This window comes from Leopardus geoffroyi, chromosome C2, assembly GCF_018350155.1.
Source record: "Leopardus geoffroyi isolate Oge1 chromosome C2, O.geoffroyi_Oge1_pat1.0, whole genome shotgun sequence".
Lineage (NCBI taxonomy): Eukaryota > Metazoa > Chordata > Mammalia > Carnivora > Felidae > Leopardus > Leopardus geoffroyi.
In genome coordinates this window covers 156,276,566-156,301,561 of record NC_059333.1, presented here as the reverse complement: position 1 = coordinate 156,301,561, position 24,996 = coordinate 156,276,566, and positions in this window count along the sequence as shown.

Genomic DNA, 24,996 nt, shown 5'->3' with positions numbered 1-24,996 from the left:
AAGAATACTAAAAACCCAAAGGAGCAGGCAAAACTACTTGTCTCAGTAGGAAGGAATCAGATCTCCACTGCGTGGTAAATGAGGAGGCAGTTACAGTAGGAAATCAGCAAAATTAGCAATTCTGGGTCAGCTGAAAAACAGGGAGACGGTTTCACTCCACCAGAGAGAAAGAAAACTTTGTCATTGACTTTGGCTTTTTTCTTTTCTTTTCAGTGCTATTTAGAGCCACACAAAGGAAATACAAGCCAAACAAGCAAACAGACAAATGCATAAATTCATTTGGGGGCCATGGCGCTGGGTGGGGGGGGGGGTGATAGGAGCTGCATTTCTGAGTGGAGGCTCTGCACGTCTGGGGAGCCCCTGCCCTGCTGCGATGTTAGGCAGCGAGACTGGGGCTCCAGGCTCCTGGTTGCCGGGTGGGGGTTCCTTCAGAGAACAGTGAGCAGCTTTCAGTCAAGGTATCAGATTTTATGAGTGGTTGGATTCATCCCGTTTCTTTTCAGTGGTGGAAAGCACTTCAGAAATAATGTGGGTTAGGGCTATTGCTTTCGGGTGAAGAAGGGGACTCATGGAGACGTGCAACTTGCTTGAGGTTTCGAAGGCGGCTGGTGGCCAGTCTTGAACCAGGACTTGCTTCCCAGATTCTCGCTTAGTGCCCCCAAGGCCACTGATTGGATCACGCTGGCTTGCTTGTTCCCAGGTCCCTCATTAAAATGGGGATGAAACTAACGCGTGGAACAAGTCCTCCAGACTTTGGCTTTTTCAGCCTTTGACAATTTCCTTTCCTTTGTGGACATGCAAATTCATTCATTCACGGACCATTCGTTAGGTAAAGACGAGATGATATTAACGAGATGCAAAACTGCCTGTAAACTCTAAATTTCCAGAGGTCTTAGCGGATCATTGTTTATATTAATTAATATTCACTCATTTAACATTTCCATACTGAGTACCTCCTGTGAGCCAACTCTATTCCCGGTGCTCGGCTACAGCCAGAGGAAGGGCATGGAAATCTCAGACTTGCATTCCAGAGGGGAGAGACAGACCTTATATATGGAAACAAATAAGATGATTGTGTATGGTGATAAGATCACTGAAAAAAAAATACAGCAGGGAAAATGGGCCAGGGTTTTATCCTAATTGCAGTGTGCTGAAATCGGAGGATGTAAGCAGGGGGTGAGGTGACCTGAATCACCTTTCCTTGTCCCCCAAAGCAAGATTTGAGGCCACCGCCTGGGGGGATGTGTGGGCCAGCTGGAAGCTTCTCTTGCCTTCCAGAGCAGGCCTTGGGGACAATGGTAAAGGGGGCATGGCTCGGGTATGTGACTTTCCCTTCTTTCACCTTTTTTTTAGGAGCTCATTCTCTGCTTTATCTGCGCAGTTTTGCTAATAATTAAAATAATAAAAATGAGACTACTAACAGCAGTGAAAAGGCAGTAGCAAACTTTTATAGAATGAATCCTTACCATATGCCTGGCGTTGTGCAAATTGCTGTGTGATACTTAGGTCATTAAATCCTCAAAACGTGGAAACTATCATTAAGTTGATTTTACAGACAAGAAAACTAAGGGTGGAGATTAAGTTGTTTTTTCCAAGGTCAAATGCTTACTTTAATGGTGGTACTAGGATTTGAAACCAAAATGGGTCTGTCCTCAGACTCTGTGCTGTTAACCTTTATGCTAATTTGATGAATCAATGGTGTCATTTGTTAATAGAGAAGGTTTCAATCCTACAGCTCCCACATTAAGGGAGGTGGGAAGAGGGGGGCATAAACACATCGCGTCTGCTATGTGCTGAGGCCATCACAGCAGAGGTTCAGGGTGGCTCCCCCGGAATCTGGCTGTGCCACAAAGGTTGTCCACGGTGCCCTCACGATAGCCCGGCAGAGCGTCTGGAGTGACCCATCCCCCGGGTGGGTTGTCTTTGATCATTAGTAGCTTTATCTGGGTTTTTTGAAAGGGTTCTGGTGGTGAGAGTATAGTGAGATACGCAAGCACAACCCCGGACCCTGCAGGACGCTCAGTGGTCACGGGGAAGGTGGCCGTAGTGGGCCGGATGCCCAGGAACTGTGGTACAGAGTTCGAGTTTGGGCGGTCAGGGGTGGGGATAGATGCAGGCAGGGCCCTGAATCTCTGCCCTCAGAGGCATCAGTTACTTCTGCCTATTTGTAGCCGATGATGTGAGTGTGTGGTGCAAACAGGGCCTTTATGGTCGGTATGAGGAGGTGTAACTGGATGTGAAATCCGTTCACATCGTCCCAAGAGAGCTCAATGCTTTTATTTGCCAATACGAGAAAAGGGAAGGATCTTAGATTGTTAACACGGAATTGCAACCGTTGGAACTGTTTTGGACCATCGTAAGAAATAGATTTGCATCTTTCTTCGTCAGGTGTGAACTTGTATGAATCCCTGTACGAGTGAAGAATTTTTTATCACTGTGGGCCATCAGGAATTTGAAAAGAACATCTCTGAATTGCCTTGATCGGGAATTGAGCACAGCCATTTCCTGCCTAAAAGGTCTTGGACGTTTATTTATACCCAGTCCTACTTAGTAACTTCCGTGATGCTCCGTGCTTCCATGTTTTTATATTTATGGAACAAGGCGGCGACTTCCCCCCCAGGTCCCATAGAGATGCACCTCCTGCTCCAGAGCCCTCAGGTTTACTCCAGGATGCCAGACCCTTCCATTTTTCCTTTGTGCCGTGGTAGGAGATGAGTTGGGAGGTATTGTAGGTCAGTCCTCTTAAAAGCTTCCTGTTGAAAAGGTTCAGGCCGTACTAATGAGGATGAAGGTACGAGCTTGGGGTCAGTGGTACTAGGTCAGCATCAAAGAAAGACCCCGAGTCAATTTAGGGTCAGGTAGGTGGAGCTTAGGGCCGAGAGAGGCGGGCTGGGCAAGCAGAAGTCAGTTCAGGACCGAACTGGGAAGAGACACAAACTTGAAGACCACAGTGAGTGAAGACGCCGAACGTGTTTCTTGGCCAGGAGCAGTTGAGGAAGATGTTCTGGCCCCTGGTGCGCTTGGCGGAGGAGGGATCTGGGGGAGAAGGAGCGGCCTGATTGGGGGCCGGAGGAGGTCTAGGGGGCTCGGTGCCATGGAGGGTCTGAGCTGAGCTGAGAGCTGGGGAGTGCCACCTCGGTCGTGTGCTCAGCAAGGACTGAGCACAGTCAGCCAAGAAGCAACTGAGTGTGAGCTTGCCCGATGCCGCCAGTAGCAGGAAGCTCCTGTTGTGTACCTGGTGGTCAGACACGGCTGGTCCTGGGGGTGGCTGGAAGATTAAATTCTCCAGGCAGCTAAAGAGACTCCTCTCGGCCCCCTCGGTGTGGTGGACATAAAGATGTGTTCCGGGGAGCCGGGATGTGGCCGAAAAAGGTTAAAGTGGAGCATAGGTGAGCAGCCGTGTGTGACTGCAGTGAGTTCTGTCACAACCGGGCTCGTGGAGAAACCCCCCCAGGCCCCTTCATCCACAGCGAATGCCCGGTCAGGCCTCCCTCCCGGCTCTGCCCAGCTGCATGGGCAATGGAGTGGTGGGTGTCCCCTCGTGGATGCACGGCCTGTGACACAACGTAACCATCGGTATCAGGTAGCCTTTGCTGCCTAACAAACCACTCCGAAACTTTTTAGCTTAAAACAATAGCCTTTTTTTTTTTTTTTTTTTTTAGCTCACAGTCCTGTAAGTTTGTTGTTCTGACCCCGATTGACTTTCTTGACTTTGCTCATGACTCTGTGCTTAGTTGGTGGGCCAGCTGGACCCTAAGCGGTTTTGTATGGTCTTATTAACAGATCTGGCCATTGGCTGGCTCTTAGCTGGGACGATGGGGGTGACTGTAGAGGGGGTGGTGTCTTTCCTTCCCGAGGAGGCTAGCCGGGCTTGTTTCTCTGGTGGCAAGAGGAGCAGAGAACAAGTGTCCGTGAGAAAGCGCTTTGCAAGTCTCTGCCTGCATTGCATTTGCTTTGTCTCATTTGCTGAAGCAAGTCACGTGGCCAGGCTCGCATCCCGCGTGGAGGGGGAGCTGCTACCCGAAGGGTATGTGAGCAAACTGGGTCATTACTGGGAACAATCAACCACGCATCATTTTAATTCACATTTGCAAGGAAGGATGGGGGTAGGGGCAGTGGATGCTCCAGCCTGTATCAGGACAGCCAGGAGACGGGGTCCAGGCGAGGACCTAGTTGTGGCTACTGTAGGTGACTTGTAAAGTCTTTCCCCAAACTTCCAGTTCTCTATGTTTTGAGTGACTTCTGATTTGGGGCACTTTGGGCATTGTACTGGAGGTTAGCCTGCAAATATGATTATTCTCTCGACTTCCTCTGGGCCAGTTCGTTCCTTCTAGAATGTGCTCTCCTAATCCTGCTTGTGCCCAGAAGCCAGTCATTTCTCTAAGCAGACTTCACCCCTTACAGGTTTAAAATTTATGTATTGTCTTTGTCTTTTATAATCAATAGACTATCTGTCAAAAATGATGATGATGTGACCCAGGGAGAAACAGGGTAGAGAGTTTTCTCTGGAATGTTTATATATACGGCCGTTGTGCTGGGCCTGCTAATCTTAGTGTTTAAGCATTTTCTTTGGACAAAATGATTATCCCAGCCTTGAAACTGGAATGAATATTTCATTACGGATGCCAACTTTAATAGGATTTTTATAGCAACAAAGTCTATCTTGAACTCAAGCATTTCTCTTTAGTCTGGAATCTTATCAATAGTCATCTCGGCCAAGGTTTAGCACCAAAGATCGATTTTCTGTTTACTCCTTTGGCTTTTATATTGATTGTATATTTGTACTGTTATACTGAATAAGGTTACTTATATATATGTACATGAATAAAATATGTTTAATAAGCATGCATAAAATGTATGAACTTGAAAACTGGTCCCTCGTGGAACATAACGGTCTTGGTTGAAATATCTAAGTGACTTCCAAAAGAAATCATTAGTTCCACTCCAGTGTATTTTGTTGCTGAATAGGAGGTCACACTACACATGACAATGGTTCCAATTTTTTTGTTGTGGTTCTATAATTCCCCTGAGAATCCTGATAACTCTTATATACAGAGTAGGACAAATTAAAAAAAAGAAAAAGTGGGTTCCTGTAGGGGCAGACAAGCCTTTTTGTCCCATTATGTTCCAATGGCAGAAGACCTTGAAAATGAGGAAATATGGCGCGGTGGGAGATTGCTCCCACATGCTCCCTCTTGCCTATGTCTGTCTGTGTCGGTGCCCTTCACAAAGGGCCTTTGCAACTCCTCTTGTCAAGAGATGCAGTTAATTCCTGTACTTCTGAATCTAGGCTGGCCTTGTGACTTGCGCTGCTGGTAGAATTTGGTGGCAGTGACTGTTGCTGGTTTTGAACGTAGGCCTCGAGAAGTCTTGCACAGTCACCTGTCTCCCTTGGGATCCCATCCTCTAGCAGCGTGATCCTGCCAGACGAGGCTCCTGGAGGGCGAGAGGGAACGTGCATCAGGACCAAGTCGTCCAGATGTTTCGGACAAGGCCTCCAGAGATGAACAAAGCTTTCCTCAGCAGCTGGCAGCAGACCACGAGTAAGCACAGCTGAGACCAGCTAAGCTCAGTCACCTCTGCAGAACCACTTATCCAACCTAGAAACTCAAGGGCAATAATAGACACTTAGTGTTTTAAACCACGGAGTGGTGGGGTGGTTTGTTATGCAGTAGTAGCTAGCCGAGACAGACAGGATCATAAGCAAGGGAGCTTCTTGAGGGAAGGGTTTGTGTCTGAATCTCTGGTTGTTAGGAGTTCAGGCACATAATAGGCATTTATTATTATTTTTTAAATGTTGGTTTTGAGAGAGAGTGTGAGTGGGGTGGGGGGCACAAAAAGAGAGAGAGAGAGAATCCCAAGCAGGCTCCATGCTGTCAGCACAGAGCCCGACACGGGGCTCGATCTCATGAACAGTGAGATCGTGACCGGAGCTGAAATCAAGAGTCAGACGCTTAACCAACCGAGCCACCCAGGCGCCCCAATGTTTATTCTTAAACTCATGAGTACAATGCGATTTGTTTGGTTTTCTGAGTTGGAGGCCTTTCTGCTGGCCCTGCTAGAAGGACGGTTATTACCTTCACAGACCATGGGATTTCTATAAGAGAGGGATGGATTCTGTAGCAGAGATGGTAATTGTCCCACAGTATATGCTCTTAATTCTTCCTCCTTAGTTCTAGACCCTTAGTTTTTAATTGGACACATGACTCCCAGAAATAAAGATTACATCTTCTGGCCTCTTCCATAGCTGTCAATATGACCACGTTCTGGTCAATGGAGTAGAAGTGAAGGGGAGGGGTTATGTTTTTTTTCCCCCCCTTCCTCATTCTTGCTCATTGAGATGCAGACGTGATGGCTGATACAATGCAACCATGTTGGAAAGTGGGGTAGAAACCATATGCTGAGGGTGCCACCGCAGGGATATGGATCTCAGGTCCCTGATGCCTTTATGAAACTTCCTGTGGTCAATGCTCTTAATTATTCATTTCCCCCTTACCTGTAGGAGAATTGTTTATTCTCACTCATTGACGTGTGATTAGCAATACTTGCCTATAGGCCTACCCACTCCATTTTAATTCTTTTTGTGTTTTCTTTTTTGAGAATGTTTATTTATGTATTTTTGAGGGGGACAGTGTGTGCATGTGTGTGAACAAGTGAGGGGCAGAGAGGGGGAGAGAGAGAATCCCCAGCAGGCTCCACACTGTCAGAGCAGAGTCTCACATGGGCCTTGACCCCATGAGCCGGGGATCATGACCTCAGCCAAAATCAATAGTCAGATGCTCAACTGACCGAGCCACTCACGTGCCCCTCCCCACTTTATTTTTAGGCCTCAGTATGTGACTTGTTTTGGCCAATGAGGCATGAGCAGAGTGATGTATGGCACATCCAATCAGAAGCTTTTTCTTTAAAGAAAAATTAAAAACAAAATTTTTAATGTTTATTTTATTTTTGAGAGAGAGAGAAAAGAGAGAGAGAGAGAGAGAGAGAGACCCAGCATGAGTGGGGGAGGGGCAGAGAGAGAGGGAGACACAGGATCCAAAGCAGGCTCCAGGCTCCGAGCTGTCAGCACAGAGCCCGATGTGGGGCTCGAACCCAGGAACCCTGAGATCATGACCTGAGCCGAAGTTGGATGCTTAACTGACTGAGCCATCCAGGCACCCCAAGAAAAAAAAATTTTAATGTTTACTTACTTATTTTGAGAGACAGAGAGAAAGAGAGCACATGAGGCAGGGAGGGGCAGGGAGAAAGGAAGAGAGAACCCCAAGCAATGAGGGGCTACGTCCTACACCATGAGATCATGACCTGAGCTGAAATCAAGGGTCAGATGCTTAACTGACTGAGCCACCCAGGCACTCCCAATCAGAAGCTTTGAAAGCATTGACATTTCCCCAGTTCTCTTGCTCTTTCTTTGTCATAAGACGGCATGTCCCACACAGGGGTCTTGGCCGAAGAAGAGATACGGAGCAAAGTCAGAGCAGCCAGTCTCCTACTATGTGAGTGAGAAATACGGACACGTGGCTGTAAGATTTGGAAAAGACTTCTCTTCGGGCTGCTTTCATATGAGAGCGAAATTAACATCTGTCTTGAGACACCATTTTGTGTTTTCTGTCCCTTATGACTAAATTGAACTAGTTGTAACTAATTGTCACCAATTCTACCTTTTACCTTATCCCAGAGTGAGAATGATATGACCCATCCACTTAATTAACACATACGTACTCAGCATGTAGGTTAACGTTGGCATTGTGCAAGGCATTGGGAACGCAGTGGTGATCCGAAAGGGCCCAGTCCCTGTCCTCGCGGTGCTAATCGTCTACTAAGGAATAGAGGCATAGAACCCAAAAGACAATTAAAGACAATTTGGGGAAGCTATAAAGGAGTATAGTAGGGTCACCTGTTTTACACTGGGAAGTTGGGGAAGATCCCTTTGTGGAAATGGTGTTTCAGCTGACATTCAAAGGAGGAAAAAGAATCAACTAGGCTAACAGTTGAGGAGGATGGAGAGAAGAGCATTCCAGGCAGAGGTAACAGCAGGTGTAAAGGCCCTGAGGTAGAAAAGAGCTTTGTGTATTTGAGGGATGGAAGAAGTCAGGCAATAAGGTGAATGAGCGAGGACGAAAACAGGCAGATGAGGCTGGAGAATGTGGCAGAGGCCAGGTCGTACAGAGCTTTATAAGCCATTCTAAGTCTTTTAGTATTTATTTCTAGAGCATTGGGGAACTGTTGTACAAAGCCCAATATAATTCAGTTTATGACATGGGGTCACTTGGTTGGCTGCATGGAAAGGAAACTGAAGGAGAACATCTAACTCATGGAGGCCAGTGTGGGGATCCTTTATGGAGAAGATATCAATGTACATTGTTTTACCTTTCACCTTTGCATCTCTAATCCACCTGAGATTTTCTCTATGATAAGGGTCAAGGTTTATTTTGTTCCCCATATGGATATCCATCTGACCCAGCACCATTTATTGAAATGGTTTTTCCCCACTGTTCTATCACACCTGTCATAGACCTGTTTCTAGACTATTTATTGTTGTTTGTTTCTAGTTCCATTGGTCTGTTTTCTATCCTTGTACAAATACCTCTCTATCTTCATTATTGTAGCTTTATGATAAATCTTGATATCTAGTGTATACATTCTCTATCTTCGTTCTTCAAGACTAGCCTGGCAATTTTTGGTCCTTTGTTTTTTCACATAAATTTTAGAATCAGTTTGTCAGTTTTCATACACACACACACACACACACACACACACACTGAGATTCTGATACTGAGATTGTATTGATCCATAGACCATTTTGGAGTAAATTGAGATTTTTATAATATTGAAGCTACTAATCCATGAGCATGGCATTTGCCCTCATTTCTTTAGGGCTTCTTTAATTTCTCTCAGTAATGTTTGTACTTTTCTGTTAAAGGTATCACAAATTTCTTTTGATTTGTTACTAGATATTTAGTGTTTTTTGGTACTATCAAAAATGGTATCTTGGAAAATTTTGTTTTTTAATTGTTTGTTAGCATAAATAAATAACTTGAATATTGACCTTTAACCTAGTAATCTGGCTAAATTCATTTAGTAATTCTAAAGTCCATAGATTATTTTTCAGGTATACCATCATAGCACTTGTGAGCAATGCACATTAAATACGGTATTATTCCTTCCATCTTAATATTTATGCCTTTTATTTTTCTCTCTTATACTTTTGAGCTAATTAAAATCCCCAGGACAATCTTGAATAGAAATGGAGTGGCAAGGATCTTCGCCTTGTTTCCAACCAGTGGGGAGAGCTCTGTGGCTCTGATTTCATTTTCTTAAGTGCTGAGGAATATGAAAAAGACAATGGGAGACAAGGGAAAAGGAGAGAGAGAAAAGTGGAGGAACAGGAAGTGAAGAAAAGCCTGGAGACCTGATATGGCAAGCCTCCAGTGCCGTGATGGCTGTGGAAGAGCAGGGCTTTGAAGAAAGTGAAATGACAGTGTTAGGCAGAGAGCCTGAAGTTCCCACCAAGGCTCCAGGGGTTTCTGGCTGGCTCAGGAAGGCCCATGGATGCTTCCCGTTTGGTCAGTGCAGTGATCAACTTAATAATACTGGTCTGACTTCGAATGCCTTTGTGTGGGTCATGTGGGCTCCAGTGGGCTCTCAGGGGGCCCCTCCACACATTTGCCTTATTGACCTGGCCCCTGTGGTATTTGAAGTTTCACCCAAGGATACATCCTCAGCCTCCAAAGCGCTGCTAAAAAGAATCTGGATTGCCTACTCCACAGTTACGCCAGGTAGCTGTGTTTTCACTGGGATATGAGATTATATTGTATCTGTGTGTGGAATTGAGGACTTGGGTTTTTGACGGTTTGATCGTTGGATGAAGTGATTGCCCTCAAAAGGGCCAAGTGCACCGAAACCCCACCGGGAATAGAGTTACTTGCAGGTGTTGTCTCTGCCTTGGAAGGATATTCCTCCTCCCTCATTCACACATTCATTCTGTTTTCGAATCGTTCATCCAGTCATTATTATGGAGCACCCGTGCTGTGTCATATAGTGATGCTGGGCTGTCGATGTTGTGTTGGTAATTGTTTAACAACTGGCTTTCTGAACGAAATGGTCCTGATTTGGGGCATTTGCCGATTTCTGTTCTATAAGTACTCCCACTGTGGCTGACTTCAAGCTCTCGGCCCTGTAACACTGAACAAGGAGTTAGGAAGAGACACTAGGAAGCTCACATACTCTGGACGTAAGAGATTTGGCAAAAATTGCCTTTGAGGATCCTTACCTACAACGCATCTTACAGAGGTTCCTTTGACTACTGTTCTGTTTGCCTTTTGATGCGTTTTGGTTCCCGATGGTCACCCCTTTACCCTTGAGATGACACGGTGGTTGAAAAACAAAAGCACACCATCCTTCTTTCCAAAACATGCTTCGTTATCAACCCAGCACCTCCAGCAAAACACCTGAGAAATTGCCAGTCTGGACCAGATGCACGTGCGTTTGCAAACTTATTTCACATCCCTAAGTAAGAAAGACTAGGGGTCAGGGCAAGACTAGGAACGGACTGTTCCATTTTCATGTCATTTAATGTTGACCATCTGCTGTCCACATAGTCCTTTTGTTGGAGATGCTGATGCTGTGTTGAGAAACCCACGGGTTTCAGTCTGTCCAGAGAGATGAGACACGAGCATGTGGCCCGGTTAATTAAAAACGTAAGACGGTGTAAGCCAAACGGCAAAATGAGTGACTTCAGGCATTAGATGTTCCCCGAGGTCATAAGGTAGGTTGACCGGGGAGGTACAGAGTGGATAGCAGGCCTCGTGGATGAGGTAGGAGTGGTGGGGGCTACGGTGGGCAGTGAGATAGGAGGGGCCCACACGTTGGAGTCACTTCAGTGCCAAGCTGTGGACTGTGAACTTGAACCTACAGTCAATGGGTATGGCCTTAGGGGTTTTAGAGGACAGCCAGAAGGTTGAAACCTTACGCTTTAGGAGGATTAGTTGGATGGCACCGTGCGGGGTCTGGATTGGACCAGGCGGAGAGAGGAGCACGGAGGCCCGGGCACCCTCGATGGGCGTGAAGGTGGCCTGGGCAGTGTGGTAGCCATGGACGGACAGACAGGGAGGGATGGACTTCCCCACAGAAGGTACGAAAGAGACCTGGGGCTGGTGTCAGGGCCACATATGAGAGTTCACTTCCTTCCTTTTTGTGCACGGGAATGGGAAGATTGGTACTGCTGCTTGGAGACACGGGCCAGACAGAAGGGCTCCCGTCTGATGGGAATGGGGGCTCCTGACTTCAGCGTGGAGTCTTGTCTGTGTGCTGAGACCTGACCACCCTCGGAGGGATCTGTTGGCAGGAGAGGGCTGGGATCTAGCTGAGAGTGGGACTGGAGGTAGCTGTGGGGCCGCGGTCAGCACAGGCACCTGCACCGTCACCTCCGTTGTCCGTCCCTCTACTCAGATTGCCAGGGGACAGTGTGCAATCGGAAAGGGCCGGAACAGCATTTATTTGCAGGTCTTTTATCCATCGCTTATCAATGGGTAAGTACTTTGCAGGCACTATCCTGCTTCGTCTGCACCCAGACCACCACCCTGAAGTGTAGCACACCGGCAGAGGAGAGGCTGATGAGGGGGAAAGGGTCAACCCGGAGAGCGTGTGCCCAGGGACGGGGCTCCGCGAGAGGACGAGCTGGGTGACCTCGGGCCACTAACTTCGCCTCTCGGAGGCTCCGTTTTCTCAGCCAAAATAAGGATGGTAACAGTAATCCCTGTGTTCTGTCATTCATCGCTGCATGACAAACTACTCAGAGCTTACGTCCCCAGAGGCTAATCCTCACTGGTTCTACTCGCGAATCTGCCATTTGGGCAGGACCAAGTGGGGACAGCTCGTCGGTGTTCCGGGAGGCCTGGGACCCATTGGGATAGCTGGATGGGCTGTGAGCGGCGGGGCATCCCTCTCTGCACGGCGTCTCGGGGCCCCTCCGTGTCGTCTCCCCAGACGTTCTTCTCCATCGTGCAGTTCACGCTTCCGAGAGCCAGCGTTCCAGGCGGCGGAAAGTTGAGCCTGCTGGGCTGTGACGGCCGAGGCCTGGAGGCTGGCACAGATGCACTTCCTCGGTTTTCTACTGCTCAAGGCGCTTCTAGACTCAGGGGAAGGACCCCCCACCTCTCAGTGCAGTGGGGCCCTTTAACTGCTACTTCATGGAACTGTTGGAGATTAGATAAGATGATGAACACGAAAGCCTTAGCATACCACCTGGCACATCTTAAGAGTCCCATGTATAGGACCTTAATATTGTCTTTATTACAGGCAGTGTCAGAGTTATCAGAGAGAGAGGGGCACCTGGGTGGCTCAGTCGGTGAGCGTCTGACTCTTGATCTCAGCTCAGGTCATGATCTCGTCGTTCGTGGCTTTGAACCCCCATGTCGGGCTCTGTGCTGACAGTCGGAAACCTGCTTGGGATTCTCTCTGCCCCTCCTCCCTACCCCCCCCCCCCCCCCAACTCTCTGCCCCTCTCCTGCTCATGCTCACACACCGTCTGTCAAATAAATAAATAAACTTAAAAAAAAATAGGAATTATCAGAGAGAGATTAGGGATTGAACCAAGGTGATTTTGTAGAGACAGTGGGGGCCTCGATTTTGGGCGGGCGGGGGGGGCGGTGGAGGCAGCCTGCGTGCGGGAGGGTGGTGACTCAAGGAGAGCAGCCCACGGGCTTGAGAAGTTCAACCGCAGGAAGACAGAAGTTGGACTAGTTGAGGGTGGGCAGGGGAGAGGGCCAGCAAGGCCGTCCCGAGGACTGTTCTCCCAGGGGGATGGCTCAGGTGTGGGGGTGGCACAGAGTGGGGAGACGTGTGTGTGTGTGAAGGACAAAAAGAGGGAGAGAAAGGTGTTTGGAGGAGGGAGAGGGGGTGAGGCAGAGAGACCGAGAGAAAATGTGTGGGTGTGTGTGTGTGTATTTTAAAGGCCAAATTTATTCTAGGCAAGCTATTTATTTAAGATTTGCATGCAAATGAAAACAGCCGGGATATAAGCTCCTTAGAAGAGGGACTTCGAGGGGGAGAAGGGCTTATAGTCCCCACCGCAGGCTGGAAAACACGCAGCCTCCCCTGCCAGGCTAAGGACAAAGCTTAAGCTGGGAGGGGGTCTGGCCGTGTGGAGATGGCAGTGTTACGCTTTCCACGTCAGCGGTTGGGGGTGCCAGCTGTATACTTCAGAGCAAAGGGTATCACGCAGCCAGGGCCATAGGAAGCCAAGGCCCCAGCCAGAGTAGTCTTGGAGGCCCTGAGAATGAAAATGTTTATGGCTCTTAACCCCATGTGGTTTATTAAAAAGAAAAAAAAATTAGGAGCACCTGGGTGGGTCAGTTGGTTAAGCGGTCGACTCTTGATTTCGGCTCAGGTCACGATCTCACAGTTGGTGGGTCTGATCCCGGTTGGATTCCATGCTGACGGCGTAGAGCCTGCTTGGGATTCTCTCTCTGTCAAGATAAGCAAACATAAAAAAAAAAGAAAAAAAATTAAATTATAAAATTAGTGTTAAGAGGTCAAGCAAGGGTCTGGTTTTTCCCATACTGCTTTGATCCTTCTTCTGAAATAGAAATTGTGACTGTTTTCAGAAGTGAAGTCTTGGCGCCCTTGCTTTGGGGGAGACTTAATATCTGGGCTTAGTTGGCCTGGAAAGGCGCCTGGCAGTGTGTGCAAGACCGGCTGCCCCCAAAACTAGCCCTGGTGGAAGCCGCCGGCCCCGAGATTCCTCCCTTGCAGACACAGTTTTCTGGGTGAGGATTTCCACGAAGCCCCCAACCTCCTTGGCCGGGTCTGGGTCTTGCCCAGCTGCCTGCTGACCATATTTGAATATGCCAGAGGATTTATCTCTGGGAAATTTCCTTAGTTTCTAACACAGATTCCATCAGGACTGGGAAGTTTCTGGTTGGTTTCTTCCCTGCTGCATCCCCAGAGCCTAGTCTGGTGGTTGGCAAATGGCACCTGCTCAATGTAAGAATGCAGCAGGCATCCTAAGGGCGACAGGTGCAGAAGGGGAACACGGAGAGCCGCCCTCAGGCATTTTACAAGTTTGTAAATGGCCCTGTGGGGTAAGATTGAAGGAGTTCAGAAAATCGATGGCCCATTCCTTAAAAAATGATTTCCATGTCCCTAGGATGAAACACAGGGGAAAGGGAAGGTTAGCTCCATGGATCCTGGGTAGATGGTTGTGTTTTGTTTTTTTTTTTCTCACAAAGAGTGACAAGTTTATATTTCTGTTTGAAATGCAGAGTGAAACCGTGTACAGCCCTTTAAAGAAGTCGAATGCATTTACTTCCGCACAAGCCATATGGGACTCTGGAGTGGGTGTTCATGGTGCCAGAATAAACCCATGGTTTCACAGCTCTGAGCAGCAAGGCTGGAGCAAAGTTTCTCTTTCACCTTAGAAAACCTGAATTTATTTTAAACAATTTAAAATAGAGTGGGCCTTTCCCATTATAAAACCGGTGTTGGCCTATTACAGAAAATTGGGAAAACACAAAAAAAGGCAAAGTCTTGTTGACTGAACTTTACAGAGCATCATTGGGGTGCTGGTTGGTGGCTATGGGGATGACCCGGGAGACGGTGGGAGACTGGAGCCTCGAGGACACTTTCTGGGGCAGCCCCGAGAGTGGGGCTGTCTTCTGATGGCTGCAGGTCCCAAGTTGGGCTTGGGGCAGGGTCCGTGCTATCAGCCTGCCCCGGTAACTCTACATTGTAGTACCATGGTTTCTCTAATGCACCCCACCCCCCCTCTCCCCCCCGCAAAGACTTGGTTTCTCCTTGGGGGCAAAAAGGCAGACTTGCGTTCTGCAAAGATCACCTATTTTCTCCAACACTAACAGCTTCTGGAGGGAAGCTAGGGGCCATAGAGGAGAACAGGGACATCATAATCAATAAGCCCTGAAGGCTTATTCTTTTCTCCAACAAGTCGTTATAGAGCTCCTACTCCACACTGGGCCCTGCGATGGGGATACAGTGGTGAGTGAATGAGTGTGATGCCTGTCCTCACGGGCAGTTGAGTTTATGGCCGCTTAGTTTACACGTGTCCTCATGCTTGACTGCGGGGATGTGGGCCTGTGACAGTAGGATCCCAGGAAAGGCTGTGCTCCCCTCCCCCGATCTAGTCCTGCCCTGCTCAATCCTTTGGGGAAGGGGTCCTTGTCACCTTCTCTGACCCACTCCAGAGTCACAAGAGGTTTTCTTAGTTGTCCTCTGTTTACTTTTCTCCTGATGTAGATGTTCCTCCAGGTTTGAAGGGAGCAGCACAGAGTCTTTGTGGAGGTGGGTGATGGAGCCCGGCTGTCCTTCCCCTGCTGGTGATGAGGGAAGGAGGTGGGTGATGGAACCCAGCAGCCTGGGCCTGACCCACCTGCCCCTCGGGAGGACCCTGTATCTGCCTCGAGATTCTCTCTCCACCATACTCTCAGGCCATCAGTGTCCGCATTTTATCTCCTCTTCCCCTCTCACAAAGCTTGATTCTAGAAGCTTCTGGAGCAACACACAACACAGGGGCTAGTGACAGCTTAAGCTAGTACCGTACCTAGGATTTACATCACAAGAAAGATCCAAGCCTGAGCCCCCATTATTGTTTCTTCTAGAGTTACTGCACTTTTGTCCCCGAAGGATGGGGGCTTTGGTGAGCCCGCCGTGCAGTAGTGGTTCCATTCAGACGCTGACTTAAGAAATGAAATAAGATTCCTGGATCAGCTGAGTTTGGATCAAATTTCTTTGGGAAGGAAGCTTCCTGTCTTGGTCAGTATGCCAGCTCTCACTTGAGTGTGGGTTCTCTCGTGGTGGTGGCCTGTCCAGGCACCTGGGCTGACCTTGGTCTATCAGCAGATCCATTCCTGATTTCTGCCATGTGTTCCTCTTTGGATGCCATTTTGGAAATTCCGTGAATCCGTCAGGACTTTTGGATATTCTCCGCGTCTTGTTTGGTTTTCTCCTTTGCAAATTGATCATATAAATATTTTTACAACAAAAGTTTGAGAAAGATAATATAATTTTTTGCCAAAAAAGAAATAAAAATAATGATACAATTATTGTTATCAAACATGATCATCTTTTTTATATATATCCTTCTGGTCATTTTTTAAATGTTTATTTATTTATTTTGAGAGAGAGAGAGAGAGAGTGAAGAGGAGGGACAGAGAGAGAGAGAGAGAGAGAGAGAGAGAGAGAGAATCCCAAGCAGAGCCTGACACGGGGCTCAAACCCATGAACTGTGAGATCATGACCTGAGCCAAAATCAAGAATCTGATGCTTAAACAACTGAGCCATCAAGGTGCCCTCCTTCTACTCATTTTTATGTGTGTGGCTTTTTGTCAGCTTTCAAAACACAATTATATTCCCTGAAGTAAGTGCAATTTTCATTGTAACTTTTTTACTAAACATTAGAACATAATTACTAATCGATATTTGTTATTGACTATTCTTGATTTACCAGTCATTATGTGGCAGTACTTTACTCAGTTAAGTGTTCCTCTACCGAAGGTCATTCACGTAGCTTCTGTTATTATAAAGAACCTGTAGTGGATATCTTTATGTCCACCATTTTATGACATTTAGGATGATTTTTAGAAGGATATATCTCTAGAGCTAAAAATTTGATATTCTAGACGTTATAGGTGCTTTAGTGATGCTTTAAACATTTTTTTTTTAAAGTCTATGTTTAAAAATTTGTAATTCCTGCTGGGAAAGTTTTTTTTAGACTGAGAATCACAGTGACGTGGAACTCCATGACCAAATATATAACGACCTTGATTGTCCATTCATCCTTGTGCCGGAAAAATTCCTTCTGCAGAGTACCTTTTCTTGGCCAGGTGGCTCTGCCCCTTGGAATCCCCAAGCCCTCCTGCATGTCGGTAGATGTCAATGCACAAGGCTCTGTCTAAACAGACAGCATTTTGCCCCCAGCTATTTGGCAGAGAATATAATCACAAATTCTGCAGCCCAACTCCTGTCAAAGGTCTGGTGTGGAGAATAACGTTCAGAGGATTTCTTGAAGCATATTGTTATGGGCTGAATGTTTGTGTCCCTCCAAAATTCATATGTGGAAATCCTAACTCCCAATGCGATGGTATTTGGAGGTGGGGCCTCCGGGAGGTTGTTATAATTAGATGAGGTTATGGGAATGGAGTCCCCATGATGGGTTCAGTGCCTGTATAAGAAGGGAAAGAGAAACCGGACCCCTTTATCTCTGCCATGTGGGGACACAGTGAGAAGGCAGCCATCTGCAAGCCAGGAAGAGGGCCCTTCCCAAGAACCAAATGTGTCAGCACCTTGATCTCAGACTTTCCAGCCTCTAGAGCTGTGAGAAATAAATGTTTGTTGTTTAAGTCACCCAGTCTTGGTATTTTGTTAAAGTAGCGTATATAGGCCTTCTGCTCCTTTAGGCCTCCATTTTATCCTTGGATCTCGCTGGACCAGATCTGCCAGCGCTTAGACCAACTTGTTCTGGGCCTTTTAAAATGCCTTTTTATGAATTGGATTTGGAATTCAACTCTCAGCCTCCCGGGGGAGGGGATGCTCTAGAAGGTGTCAGGACAGGAGTAGGTTCTCCGTAGCTCTCCCGTACCACCTCACACAGAGCTCTTCATGAGGCTTCTTTGGCACAGTCCCACGAGCAGCTCCACTTCTCAGGCGCCATCTTGGTTTTCACTGATTATGGACAGTGTTGCTTAACTAACCAGAGTTCTTCCCAAAGCCAACAGTCAGCTCATCTTCAGCAATGGTATAATATCTCTGCAGTCTGGATTACCCAACAGGCAGTTCAAATACACAATTAGGTGTCCCAAACTTTTATTGCTATATTTTTTCATTTTTAATATACCTATGGAGAGTTTTGCTTGGGGAAATCTAGGGAAAAAGATATTTTAATTTCAGTGCAGATGCATATTTTGTGATTGGTCTCATATTGCTTTTGTTAAACTGCTTACATGGGGATGGGTACCTTTAAAGGCCTTAATCTTGTTTGACCTATGGCCACTCTTTTGGACTCACCTTAGCTGTGCCTTTATATTGCCTTTATTTTGCCACACGTTATTTATGTAGTTTGGTTTGCTGAATAGTAAGCAGTTTTGTAAGCCACCTCCAGTAATTTTGGGAATTAGATGAGATATAGGCACATCCTATAAATAAAAATATAATTTATTGGGTCAAAAATGTGAATGTTTTTGAGGCTATTAATGAATGCTGCCAACTTAACTTTCAGAGATCACGACCTGAGCCAAAGTCAGACACTTAACCGACTGAGCCACCCAAGGCCAATATTTTTTTTTTAAAAATCCAACTTCTTTTGCCCTCTGTGGCAGGTTGGATTCCCTTGGAAGCCAACCCTGAGACTAAGCATGCAGCAGGCTTCTTAGGATGCGCTCTTGGGATCCATACCTACGGAAGGGAATGGAAAGGAAGGAGGCAGGACTGGGGAGAGGGAAAAGCTGGGCCTGATGTATTCTTGATGGAATCCTCAAGATGGTTCCACAGGGAGCTCTGAAGCTGGGCTGACCCTTTAAAGTTGCCCCAAAGTGGGGTGAAAAGACCCCGGAGAATCAGTCAATGGAGCTAGCGGCTCACAGAAGCCGGCGTGACCTCGGGCAAGGCCATGGCCAGAGGGGCTGACTGCTGAGGGTGGTCTGCCGAGATCACTCCAAGCGGGTGGAGAAATGCATCGGTTAGGCCTACAGGGGGATCTGGACTCTGTATCACGGTGTCCAGCACATTCTCTTCGACAATGCAAGCCTTTAGGCGTCACCTGGTTTGGGGTGCTAGGCCTGTGGGGTTTTCTCTGAAAGCGAATTGAGCTTACGTTTGCGAGTATTTTCCCTGTTGTCGGTGCTTGGTACCATTGCCACCTGCGATTTAGGAAATCTGCTTCGTGGTTAGCCTTCTAATTTTATAATTACCTTTCCAGAATAATAACCCCATCCAGGTGTTTTGTAACACGAAACAGCAAGGGAAATTAATTTCAATTAGAAGGGGAAAAATACAAATTGGAGTTGTGGAAAGAAAAAAAACCTCCGACATGCGTTTCTTTGAGTACACTTCATTTGAAATCCCTGCAATGTGACTCAACCGTTGGCAGTAGCTCCCTTTAAAGACTGACATTTTAAAAATACATGACTGTGGAATCTGGAGCTGTTCTAGCTGCCCAACACACATCTGGATATAAAAGGGGTGGGGAGGGGGGCGGAAAGCCTCAAAAGAGGCAAGAGAGGCACAAAGAAACATTCTTCTTTTATGTTTTCACACTTACCTTTTTTTTTTTTTTTGGCATGAGAACATGAGCCGTGTAAAAATGATTTCAAGTTAGTTTCTGGCATTTTGAAGGGATATTGAGGGAATTGAAGGTAAAGGGGGACTCACGGGCTTTTATTGGAGAAGAACACGTAAGGGGTTTTCTTGTCCTCTCCTGGTCCTTTGGATCTTGGATCTTGTTTTCGTTGGTTGGCTCGGCGATGTTTAAATGCAGGTGGCTCGCCACTGGCTGTGGGGAGCCCCTCTCTTGGGGAGCTGGCAAAGGAAAAGGGACCAGGGAAGAAGAATCCTCTCAGGTTTCTTAGCCAAGACCCATGTCACCAAGCAGCAGGTGGTCCTGGGGCTTCCGGAAAGGGCAGCGTACCGTGGGGCACCTGCAAAGGCTTTGGCTTTGGCTTAATATTCCAGAGGACTTGACTCATTTGCACCTGGAGCGCTCAGGAAAGCTCAGGAAAAAGGAAGCGCTCAGGAAAGCTCAGCATGGCCAAGGCCTGTTGGAGATGTTCGTTTAAACAGTTAAGTCTCTGGGAGGCTTGCCACACTGTCTTCAACACAATTAGACGGCCTTCCCTCCCTGAGAGAGTTTTTCTGACTTTCCGGTTTGGGCCTGAAACAGGAAAGTAAGAACTGTTGCTCAGATTTATTCTTCTGGCCCTACCCCAAGTGTTCCATTATAATATGAGTTGGCCCGGAACGAGGGGACACGGGGAAAGTGACGTTCAGGGTACAAGGAGCTTGGCTTCTCTTACCCTCCACGGTGAGTACCGGCAGCTGGAGAGCGGTCCGCTCTGGAGAAGCACACGTGTGCAAGCCATGCTGGGTAAGGGCCCCATCAGCCGAAGAATTTCCGGCCGACTTGAGCCTCCTCGTGCTTTTGAAAGGGGCAGGAAGGCCAGCTTTGTGTCTGTGTAGGCGCCTACATTTTCGATTCTTGCTAACATTACTTTAGGAGTTCAGGGTTATAGATTTGCCTTTTTAGAGCTCTTTACCCTCCTGTGCACTGATCTGCGAAACGGGGGGCACCGGGTACCTTTAGGGCTATTAGTATGCTTTAGGTATTCTCTAGGGAGAGATGTCACAAGAAATTTGGGACTGCGTTGACCACACCTGTAGTTTCTGTGGTTCCTTCCTGCCTTGTTACCCGCAGGCGCATGAGAAAGGATGGAGTCTATTTTTCTAGTTACTCAGAGTATCCATCATTGTCAGTCATGATTTAATCGAATTTAAAGACTTAGGCTTCTATGTGCTTAGTTCAACTTTTTTTTTTTTTTTTTTTAATGAACTCAGTGATTAATTAAACCAGCATTATCCTAAAATCTAGATTAGTATTTCCTTTCACGCATCCCGTTGCATTTTCATCTTAATTCACGTATTCAAAAAATAGTGTTGGAGGCCTGCTATTTACTGACTATGTCTTGACCTTGCCATACACTTGGGACTTCAGACTCACAGCGCATCCAGTAGTCTTAGAACCTCTACAGCTGCTGGTTGTAAATTCCCCGGGAACAGGTTTTTGAATAACAATGGCTTCCCTGCTCAGCTGGGAATTTTCTAGCATTTTCCTTGCCCAATCTCAGGTGGCACAAGAGAGGAACGGTCCTTAGAATGTGTCGCCTCACTTCCTGGCAATATTGTGAAGTTACTGCATCGAGGCCAAAAACATTTCTTCTCTCAGCAACACCTTGGCTGTCACTTGCTTTACAATTCCATATACATTACTCGCGGTAAATGGTTTCTGAAAGAGGAGACACTGAGTCCTGGAACGGCGAGGTTTCTGAGCCGATCTGACTGACTTTATAGATGAGCAAACTGCAGCCCAGAGAGGCTAGGAACCCTGCTGAAGATCACACAGTGGGGGACGAAGACGAAGTCTCCCAGCCCTGTGTATGACGTAGTCTGCACTCTTCTTTCTTAGAATTCATTTTACAGAAACTTCTAGAAACAACAACTTACTAGTTTTTCTATTTTTATTAGTTTTTCTTTATCATTTCCAACCCACCCCCCCCTCCCCACATTTTTTTCTTTTTGAGAGAATGTGAGAATGGGGCAAACACGAGTGGGAGAGTGGGCACAGGGACAGAGGGAATCCCAAGCAGGCTCCACACCTGATGTGGGACTGGATCTCATGACCTTGAGATCATGACCCTAATGAAATCAAGAGTGGATGCTTAACCGGCTGAGCCACGCAGACGCCCCTCTCTGTTCTTTATATCTTCTAGAGTCGTTCTTTTTCTTTCCGTAGTTCTAAAATGAAGCTTATTTATTTGGAATCTTCCTTCATTTCTAATAGACACATTTAAGAATATAAAATTCTCTTTTACATACTACTTGAACCAACTTCAATAATGGTGTTTTGACGTGCAGTATTTTTGTCATCATTTTTTCTAAAGATTTAAAAAAATTTTATTTATTTTTTTAAATGTTTATTCTTGACAGAGAGAGAGAGAGAGAGAGAGAGAGCGTGAGAGCGAGTGAGCGAGCGTGAGCAGGGGCAGGGGCAGAGAGAGAGGGAGACAGAACCTGAAGCAGGCTCCAGGCTCCGAGCTGTCAGCACAGAGCTGGACGTCGGGCTCCAACTCACGAGCCATGAGATCATGACCTGAATCGAAGTCGGATGCTTAACCGACTGAGCCACCCAGGTGCCCCATCTAAAGATGTTATTATGTGCATTATGATTTGTCCTTGACCCTTCACATGCTTAACGTGTGTTTTAAAAATCCAAGTGCGTGGGTTATTTGGGGTTATCTTTTTGTTATTGATTTCTAATTTAATTTCATTGCAGTCAGAGATCATGAACTCTATGCCTTTCATTCTCTGCAGTTTATAGCAAACTGCTTAACAACCTTTTATGTGATCTATTTTTATAAATGTTTCATGCTGCTTAAAAAGACTATGTGTATTCTAATTGTTGGAAATAGCATTTTATATAGAGTCATTAGATCAAGTATTTTAATTGTGTTCTATATCTTCACCAATTTTTTATTTGCTTAATTTGATACTGAGGCATGCATATTAAAATTCCTATTATGATTGTGGATTTGCTAATTTTTCTTTGCAATTCTGTAAATGTGTGCTTCATATATTTTGGAGCTGTGTTGCTAGCAAAAAATACAGAGTTTAGACACCGGAGCTAGACTGCCTGGGTTTGAATCACGACTATGCCATTTACTAGCTCTGGACCTTCGGAACGTGATTTATGTCATGTAGTTCAGTATTCTTATCTGTAAAATGGGCTATGCTGTGAAGATCACTCTGAGGATTAAATGAATTAATATGTATAAAAAGCACCTAGAACTGTTTCTGACACACACTGAGGGCTTCGCGAGTATGAGTTACTATTCTTACTGGTGAGTGGCTGCTTTTACTCTTATATAATGGTTATATATCTCTGTCCGCAAGGATGTATCTCTGTATCAGTATTTTTTGGTTTAGTCTTCCGTTTATGATATTCACACTGCTACACCAGCCTTTTTCCCCCCTTCATTGGATATGCCCAGAATATCGTTTTTCATCCGTGTGCTTCTAACGTTTATATGTCATCATGTTTCAGGTGAATCTTTGATAAATAACATATGGCTACATTTATAAATATGCGATCTGAGAATTTCTGTGTTTTCTTTGAAGTAATACATGAAGTCCAATTAATTTACATGATTATGAATGGGTTTGAAGTTCTAGCTGCCATCTTATGTAATGGTTCCTATTTACCATGCTTTTTTGCGCTTTTTTTTTCTTTCCTACTTTCTCTTAGGTTAATAAAATATTCTTTATTGCCCTTTTTAGCTTCAGCTGCATTTGAAATTTATTCATTCTATTTCTATTCTTTTATTGGTTAGATTTTAATTTTTAAGATGCATGGTTAACCACAACAGTAGACTTATCTTGAATAATTCAAGGTCTTTAGAACAGTTTAATTCTGATCTTTGCTATTCTCATACCTATGTTTCTTTTTTATAGTATTTTAGTTCTATGTTTTTTTTTTTATTTTATTTAAAAAAAAATTTTTTTTTTTCAACGTTTATTTTATTTTTGGGACAGATTGAGACAGAGCATGAACGGGGGAGGGGCAGAGAGAGAGGGAGACACAGAATCGGAAACAGGCTCCAGGCTCTGAGCCATCAGCCCAGAGCCTGACGTGGGGCTCGAACCCACGGACCGCGAGATCGTGACCTGGCTGAAGTCGGACGCTTAACCGACTGCGCCACCCAGGCGCCCCTCTATGTTTTTTTTTTTTTTTTTTTTTTTTTTCAACGTTTATTTATTTTTGGGACAGAGAGAGACAGAGCATGAACGGGGGAGGGGCAGAGAGAGAGGGAGACACAGAATCGGAAACAGGCTCCAGGCTCTGAGCCATCAGCCCAGAGCCCGACGTGGGGCTCGAACTCACAGACCGCGAGATCGTGACCTGGCTGAAGTCGGACGCTTAACCGACTGCGCCACCCAGGCGCCCCTCTATGTTTTTTTTTTAATTTTGTTTTCGTTTATTTATTTTTGAGAGACAGAGAGAGACAGAGCACAAATGGGGGAGGGGCAGAGAGAGAGGGAGATACAGAATGTGAAGCAGGCTCCAGGCTCTGAGCTGTCAGCACAGAGCTGGACGTGGGGCTCGAACCCACAAACCGTGAGAGCATGACCTGAGCTGAAGTCAGACGCCTAGCCAACTGAACCACCCAGGTGCCCCTAAACCATACTTTTTTTTTTTTATTATTAAAAAAAATTTTTTTTAAGTTTATTTATTTTTGAGACAAAGACAGAGGGTGAGCAGGGGAGGGGCAGAGAGAGAGGGAGACACAGAGTCTGAAACAGGCTCCGGGCTCTGAGCTGTCGGCACAGAGCCTGATGCGGGGCTTGAACCCATGAACGGTGAGATGATGAAATGGGCCGAAGTCAGATACTCAACTGACTGAGCTGCCCAGGTGCCCCATTAGTTCTATGCATCTTAAACACAAGCAAATAAGTCATTATTGCTGTTATTAATTTTATTTTTCATTCAATGTTTGCACAGCTTTACCTATGTATTTACTAGTTTCCTTGCTTCTTACGTCCCACTCCTGACCGAGGGTCCACTCTTTCCTTTTCCTGCATTATTACCTTTAATAGACATTTCTGTTATGACAGTGAATTTTTACTTCCTCATCCTTTGCCTGATAATGACTATTTCCCCCTCCCCCTGAGTCACGTATGAGCTGCATATGGAACTCTCGGATGGTATGTATTTCTCCTTAGTTCTTTAAAGCTATTGGTCTTTTGTGTTCTGTCTTCTGTTGTCACTGGTGAGAAGTTAGCTGTCAGTTTCATTGTTGTTGTTAGAGATAACCTACTTTTTCCACAACCCCCTTTTATGATGTTCCTTTTTGACTTTGATGCTCCAGAGTTTCACTGTAGGGCCTAGGGGTAGAGGTTTAAAATGTATAATTTTTAGAGCTCATGATACTTTAACTGAAGATTCACGTCTTTCATTAATTCTAGAAGAGTCTCATCCATTATCTCTTAAAATATTACTTTTCTTTTTTCCTTTTTAAAAGTTCTCTTTGACATTTTCCACCTCTTTGTCTCATTCATTTTATCTCTCTTCTCCAATTAATTACCTTTTCAGTTATGTTTAATGTTTTGTTGATCTTGCACAGTGAAATGCTAATTTCTGAAGTTTATTTGCCAATTCTTTCCCCACATTTTTCTGTTGTTTTCCATACAATTTTGCTTATCTCTTCAATCATTTTAAGGATA